Below are 8013 nucleotides of genomic sequence, written 5' to 3'. Positions count from 1 at the left end.
GAAAGAATTTGAAATGAAGAACTATTCATAATTTTTAAATAAGATTGAAATCATGCATATTAATCAAACTTATTTAAACGTCTTATTCACACATTAAATTGTCCCCATTTGGTGACAATAAGTCGATTCCAAGATCCAAAGAAACAATGAGTAGTCAAGCATGCTTTGGCTTATCTTGACACTCAATATTCTAAGGTATGCAACTCTTTGCAAATAATTCCAAGCCACTCTTCATTAGATAAATCCTTGCATCTAATGCTCTCTCAACAACTTATCCACTTTTCCACGACATGTTAGGACTCCATCACTCATATCGTTGAGTATAACCAAAACCAACTTGCATACCCAGTATGCCTTACGTTTCCTAAGGAGTAATAGTGATTTCTCGCTTTAGCGTAGCCCATCACTACTCTCAATAGGTCGATAAGTGTTGGTTTGGAATGACAATTTTACTCAATATTTTAGGGACCTAGGGTTTCTATGTTGGTTGATTTAAGTGAACTTAATTAATCATCGCAATATTCGAAATCCTAAACATGCATCTAACATAAAATTCACATATATATAATCATACATATATATCGAAAACATGAGTAAATGATGCATTTGGCAACTAGCATGACCCCTTTAGTCTTCAAGTCTTCAAGGGTCTTGAATTGCAACTTCATGGCTTCGTCTTCCAAGAACCTCTGTATTCAAGACATAATCAAAATAATGCAAGTACTAATATCTACGATTAGGACTAATCTAAATATTAAGGTACAAAAATATTCAACGGTTTCGCAGATCATATTTAGATTTACGAAAAAACAAAGACAGAACGTAGTCCATATTTTCTATCCTAATCGGGCCCCACTAGTTGCCATTTTTATAAAACCTGTGGGAGAATACATATTCCATTTATCCATTCACTATTTGTGAATGGCCCATGCATTTTACAACGATAAACAAGTAACAAGGCACAAACACGTGTAAATTAGTAACTAATTTAGGTTGTTAATTTCAATTAACGCGCCTAATTAAAATTTAACGCAATTAAACTTGAAGCTCCCACTAAATTGCGCATCCATATTAATTAATTCAATTAATTAAGCCCGTAAACCTAAAATTTTGCCAAAATTAAATTTTGCAAATGCCGCTCAAAACCGAGGCCTAGCCTCAAAATTTTTAATTAAAATAATTAAAACCAATATAATTAAATTAATTAGAATAATTAAAAAGGCAAATTTAGCAAATTAGCATTGCCTTAACACCCGGGGACAAAGTGCCAAGTGTGGGGTTGTGCACGTCGTGCCACAAGAACGCATCACACCCCACATGCACTCCCCGCAATAGCACCAAGAACACACATGCACTCCCTGCAACACAGCAGCACGCACACACTGCTCGCACCAAGGCAGCAACATGCACGCACACAGCACAGCCACAACGCGTTGCTGCCTGGCTGTTGCTGCTACGGCTGGGTGCACTAGCCACTCTACTAGTGTGTGGCGCGCACCAAGCGCACCAGCCCTTGGCGGCCACATGTGGGCTGCTTAGCAGCCCGGCTGGCCGAGGGTAATGTGCCTTGGTTTGTGTGCCACACTCTCGGGATTAAACCTGAATTTTTTGCGTAACATAAATTTATTAATTTCAAAATAATTTTAGAATTAATTCAATGAGCAAAAATGAAAAATTATAACAAGTCCAACTTAAATAAAAATTCATCAAAGTGCACATTACCAAAATTATTCCCAAGAACTATTCTTTAATAAAATTGGTTTAACTTGGTCCAATAAAATAAATAAGGGCAATACTCACTATTAATTAAATTAATTTAAATTAATCATGAGACTTGATAAAATAAAGGGGAGTTGAAATTATGTACATAAAATTCAAATAAAGATTCCAACTTTAACTTGTGAATCCTTGAAAATTATATCTTCCAATATGAAGGTAAATGAAATTTCTATCACAAGATTCAAACTTTATGATTCCAATCAACTTAATACATGATTAAATCAAAAGTTCAACCAAAAATTCATGGAATTTATTAACTCAAAGTTCCAACCACTTAAAACAATTAAAGATTGGATCTCTAGTACTTAGAAGCCTCAAAGAATTTTTTCACACTTAATGCAATGGATTTGCATTATGTGAAAATTGAACCAATCTTTCAAGCACTAATTACTACAAAATAACCATGCTTAAAGAGGTAAAAAATGTAGAAATATTAAGGAAAAAACCGTATACATAATCACCATAAATATGCCATTAAGATTCAAGTTTAAAAGATTTAAAAATTTTCGTCAAAACAAAAAATCCTAAAAAAAAAGGCATTTATGGTCAAATTTTAGCCTTTTTTACAGTCCTAAAAGATAAAAACATTTCTAGAACACTGTTTCCACCCAAAATTCACTATTTTTGGGCGAAAATCTGGGTTCGGGGGCAATAATCAGCTTTTAATACATTAATAGTTTCGAGCTACTAATCTAATTAGCAACAGGAACAAGAAAAATAAATCATAAAAAACACCTTGAACATTATTTGTTATAAAAACAAATGAGCAAGGCTCCGATACCGCTGTTTGGTTTCGATGAGTCCGACTCACCGTGGAAATAAAACCCGAGCCCAAGAACAAACTCACAATTAATATAACAAAATGCATAAATAACAAGAACAGAGAAAAGACTAAATTACCCTTGTTGCTTGCTTCGCTCAACCGGAAATAGTTCTTACTTGATAAAAGCCGAGCCTCACAAATGGCAAGGAACTCCAACGAAGTCCACCCACAACTCGACCCGACCGGTCTGCTGCTTGGAGGTTAGCCATGTCCGACCAAAAAGACTACCTGAGTAATTAATGAGCTTATAGGTTTTCTCTTAAGTGGAGATGCCTAATTAATTTCTTACTCAAGTGAACAATCCTAAGGTATGCCTTGGCTATATATAAGGAGTGCTTCTTTGTGAATTCCACTCATCTTTCAATGTGGGACTTTTTCACAAAAAGATCTTATACATGGAAAGAATGTTGAATTCAATCCTTAGTTAAATAAACCAAGGAATAACTAAGTAACAAGTATCACATGGTTTGGTGCGGACCACTTCCTCACATGCTCCCCAAGGAAACTCACATGAATTATGAGCTAACCATGTGGCACCCAACCTTGAGCCCCAAGTTGGGTTCGGTTGGGCACCACCCTTCGGCCCGCATCCATAACCCGTGACCCGGGTCCGCGGCCCTTGCCACATGGCACTGCCAACGTGGCGCGCTGTCACTTGGTGATTGCCAAGTGGCGCACGTTTATTTGGCGCGCTTTCCTAGCCTTTCGTGTGGCTAGAGTTTTTACTTGTTACTTGAAGCATTTTCCCGTCTCGCCAATTCCTAAATTTTGCCTCGACTTTTAAGATTCGATTCCGACGCTCTAAGCTTGGAATACGACGTCTTTCTTCACAATAGTTGAGTGACTCATTAATTCCTTTCGGATTAATTCGTCATGTCGGATCGTTGGTTGCTTGGGTGTGACTCGAAGGGTTCAGTCAAGATTAATCTGTAATATTAATTATGCATTAATGTTACTGATCAAAAGCGGCCTCCACCTAGGCATTCGGATCACTTGATTTTACTGAATAAATAGCTTTTCATATGCTCCGAACCCTCTATCGGAATAATACATTTGTTTGAAGGACACCATTCCTATTAGGGAAAAGGGCGACACATGATCGTCCGATTTTTGGTGGTTGAAGAGCTTGTTGGGTTTTGATGAGTCTGACTAATCGCGAAAAATAAAACCCGAGCCAAGATCATACTCACGATTAATATAATCAAAATACATAATGTACAAGAATTAAGGAAAGAGGAAATTACCTTAGAAGTGTGCTTCGCTCGTCTACCGAGCTCTTACTTGAGAAAGCTTAAAGTCTCGTAACGGGCGAAAACCACCTATGGTATCCACCGGCAACACGACCCCGACTAGGTATATTACTTGGAGGTTAGCCAAGTCCGACAAAACTACTCGAGTAATTATGAGTTTAAAGGTTTTCTCTCAAGTGGAGATGCTTTTTCTAACTCTTACTCAAGTAAGTTTTCCCATACCCCAAGTTGGGAACTCATGAGTGAAATATTTTCTCCTATCAATGTGGGAGAGTTGGTAAAATTAATATTCTCCTTTTATTTTTAAATCAAAAACAAAAGAAAAATAGCCAACAACTAATTAATCAAGAAGTGGCACATTTAGAGGAGGGGTTAGGTAAGGATCACAAGGGAGAGGGGAGGACCAAACTTGATTCCCATGGCTTCCCGAAAACCAGCCACATGCTCCCATCACTCCCAATCAGCAGCCGCCAAGTGGCACCTTAGCCTTGGGCACCAAGGCGCACCCAGCTGGCGGCCTTGTGCCTGGCTGGGCTGCTGGCCCATGCGCACTACTACTACCCTTGGCCCAGCAAGCCAAGATGTGCGTTGCTGCTGCTAGCATGCTAGCATGCTGTGCACCCATCACGCATGTGCACGCAGCAAGCCACGCATCAATGCGGGCTGCTGCTTACGTGCGTGCGGCTGGTGCTGCCAGCAAGGCCAGTTGCGCGCCACAGCTAGCTAGCCTTGCGTACCAAGCACCATTGCCTTGGTGCGGTGTGCATGCTAGCACCATCAACCCTTAGCACTCGGTTTGATCGGGGCATTCCAATGCAAGGGGTATTTTGGTAATCTTGTTGATTAATTATTGATTTTACCGTCTCGTCTTTAATTAATTTGACTCGAATTGCAACGCTCAGTTTCTATGCCCCTAGCTCGATTTTCGACGTCTAAATATTAATTACTCGAGCGACTCATTAATTCCTTCCAAATTAATTCATCGTGTCGGATCGTTAGTTTCTTGGGTGTGACCCAAAGGGTTCAGTCAAGATTAAACTGTAATATTAATTGTACATTAATATTACTGATCGGAAGCGGCCTCCACTTAGACATTCCGATCACTTGACCTCACTGAATAATTAGATTTCTAATAATTTCGAACCCTCTACCGGAATAATACACTTGTTTGAAAGACACCATTCCTTTGAATCTCCCGCTTGTCCTTCCGGACAAGTGTGCTTTTAGTGTATAACCTTTTTTCTATGTCGCTTAATGTCTTTTCATGAAGTATAAGGTAAGATTTATTCGTCATCCTTATTACGTCCAGAAGTTTTTCTTGATATCTGAGTCCGACAGTCAACAAACAGATGATTTCTAAAATCCATCCGAGCACGGCCATGCATTATCACAGTCTTGCTCTTCGAGAGGCCTTGTAAACAACAAAGACATCTTCTCTATTATTAATAGGGGGACATGCCCAGTCTTGTAATGTAGCTTCTCTTACTAAGAGGACCCAGCCGCCTAAATGTTGCCGTGATAATCTCCATGCACGGCAGACGTTTGATTAACATCAAAACGGACTAGTACTCAAACAAGAGAACTCATAATACTCATGGTCGAGAAAAGAGGTTCCGATAGCCATAATGAGAAGTTTACTTATGACAATTTTTAAATATATTAAAGTATTCTAATAGGTCGATTCAGTATGGTTCTAAACTAATACCTGTGCAAATGATTCATGACAATCATGTTCTTGTAGCACAAGAAACGATGCTATAAATCAAACTACACACTAATCTCAAGTGGTCATTAATCGTCAATGATTTAAATGACCTTAATAAGGGATAATTGTCGATTACAATATTCATTCTCCACTTAATAGGTGTTTCTTTATCCAAGACTGGTCTTGATACCCTGTGCTTTGAGTTATTTGCAGACATTATTCTACAATTGAAAGAATTTGAATTGAAAAACCATTCATAATACTTAAATAAGATTGAAATCATGCATTTTTAATCAAACTTATTTAAACGTCTTAACCATACATTAATTGTCCCCATTTGGTGAGAATAAGTTGATTCCAAGGTCCAAAGAATCAATGAGTACTTAAGCATGCTTTGGCTTGTCTTACCACTCAATATTCTAAGGTACGAAACTCTTTGCTAATGGCTCCAAGCCACTCTTTGCTAGATAAATCGTCGCATCTAATGTTTTCTCAACAACTTTTCCACGACATGTTAGGACACAATCACTCATATCGTTGAGTATAACCAAAACCAACTTGCATACCCGGTATGCCTTACGTATCCTAGGGAGTAATAGTGATGCCTTGCTTTGGCGTAGCCCATCACTACTATAAACAGGTCGATTAGTTTTGTTTTGGAATGGCAATTTTACTCAATATTTTAGGGACTTAGGGTTTCTATGTTGGTTGATTTAAGTCAACTTAATTAATCATCGCAACATTCGAAATCCTAAACATGCATCTAACATATAATTCACATATATATAATCATAAATATATATCAAAAACATAAACAATGATGCATTTGGCTACTAGAATGACCCCTTGAGTCTTCAAGTCTTTAAGGGTTGTCATTTGCAACTTCATGGCTTCGTTTTCCAAGAACCTCCGTCTTCAAGACATAACCAAAATTATGCAAATAATAGTATCTACAATTAGGACTAATCTAAATATTAAGGTAAAAAATACTCAACAGTTCGCAGACTGTATTTAGATTTATAAAAATACATCACGGAACGCAGTCCGTATTTTCTATCCTAATCTGGCCCCATTAGTTGCCATTTTTATAATACCTGCGGGAGAATATACATTCCATTCTTCCATTCACTATATGTGAATGGTCCATGCGTTTTACAACGACAAAAAAGTAACAATGCACAAACTAGGTAAAGTTTGTTTAACCAATTATGTAATTTAGCGCAATTAAAATTGAAGCTCCCACTAAATTCTGTATACATCTTAATTAATCCAATTAATTAGGCCGTTAAACCCAAAATTTTTCCAATGCCGCTCAAAACGAAGGCCTAGCCTCAAAATCGAGGCCTAGCCTCAAAATTTAATTTAAATAATTAAAACCAAAAGAATTAAATTAATTAGAATAATTAAAACGGCAAAATAAGCGAACACGTAGCCAACCGCACGCAAATTGTTTGTGCACCAAGACTAGCTAGGGCGCACCATTCCTAGCCAAGGGTGCCTTGAACCCTTTGGGCATTGCGGCTTGGTGCGTGCTCCCGCACCACCCTACGTAGCACTAGCTAGGCCGAGCCTAGTTTCATTTGCTACGGTTGCAAGGTGCAAGGTAACACGCACAAGGTTGTTTGCCCCTTTGCAATGCACCAAGATGCACATACTCACGGCATACCCCGCACCACAAGTGCTCGCTTGCTCGCCCAGCCACGCTCGCACAGCCATGCGCACACAGCAGCACGCGTGGCGCGCACATCATGATCGTTGCTGCTGCGCCATGCTGATGCTTGCTTGCTGGTTGGCGCGCCATGCCGCTGGCAGCGAGCAGCAACCACGCAAGGCAGCCAACCCCTTGGTAGCCACATGCGGGCTGCTGTGCAGCCTGGCTAGCAAAGGAGGTTACTGCCTCGATCTTCGTGCCAAAGCCTCGAGATTTAAACCGAATTTAGTGTGACTTAAATAATTAATTCTAAATTAATTCAATGAGGAAAAGGATGAAAAATTATTACTAGTCCAACTTAAATAAAAAATCATCAAAGTGCACACAACAAAAATTATTCCCAAGAACCAATCTTCAATAAAATTGGTTCAATTTGGTGCAATAAAATAAGTAAGGGCAATTACTCACTATCAATTTGATTAATTTAAATGAATCATGAGATTTTGACAACATAAAGGGGTGTTGGAATTATGAACACAAATATTCAAATAAAGATTCCAACTTTAACTTGTGAATCTTTAAAATATTATATCTTCTAATATGAAGATAAATGAAATTTCTATTGCAAGATTCGAACTTTATGATTCCAATCAACTTAATAGATGATTAATTAAAAGTCCAACCACGTAAAACAATTAAAGATTGGATCTTTAGTACTTAGAAGTCTTAAAGAATAAATTTTTCACACTTAATGCAATGGATTTGAAATTATGTGAAAATTTTAACCAATCTTCCAAGCACTAAT

Source organism: Chenopodium album, chromosome 14 (assembly GCF_948465745.1).
Source record: "Chenopodium album chromosome 14, dcCheAlbu1.1, whole genome shotgun sequence".
Lineage (NCBI taxonomy): Eukaryota > Viridiplantae > Streptophyta > Magnoliopsida > Caryophyllales > Amaranthaceae > Chenopodium > Chenopodium album.
The sequence above is the reverse complement of the archived record's forward strand: the minus strand, read 5'-3'. Positions refer to the sequence as shown.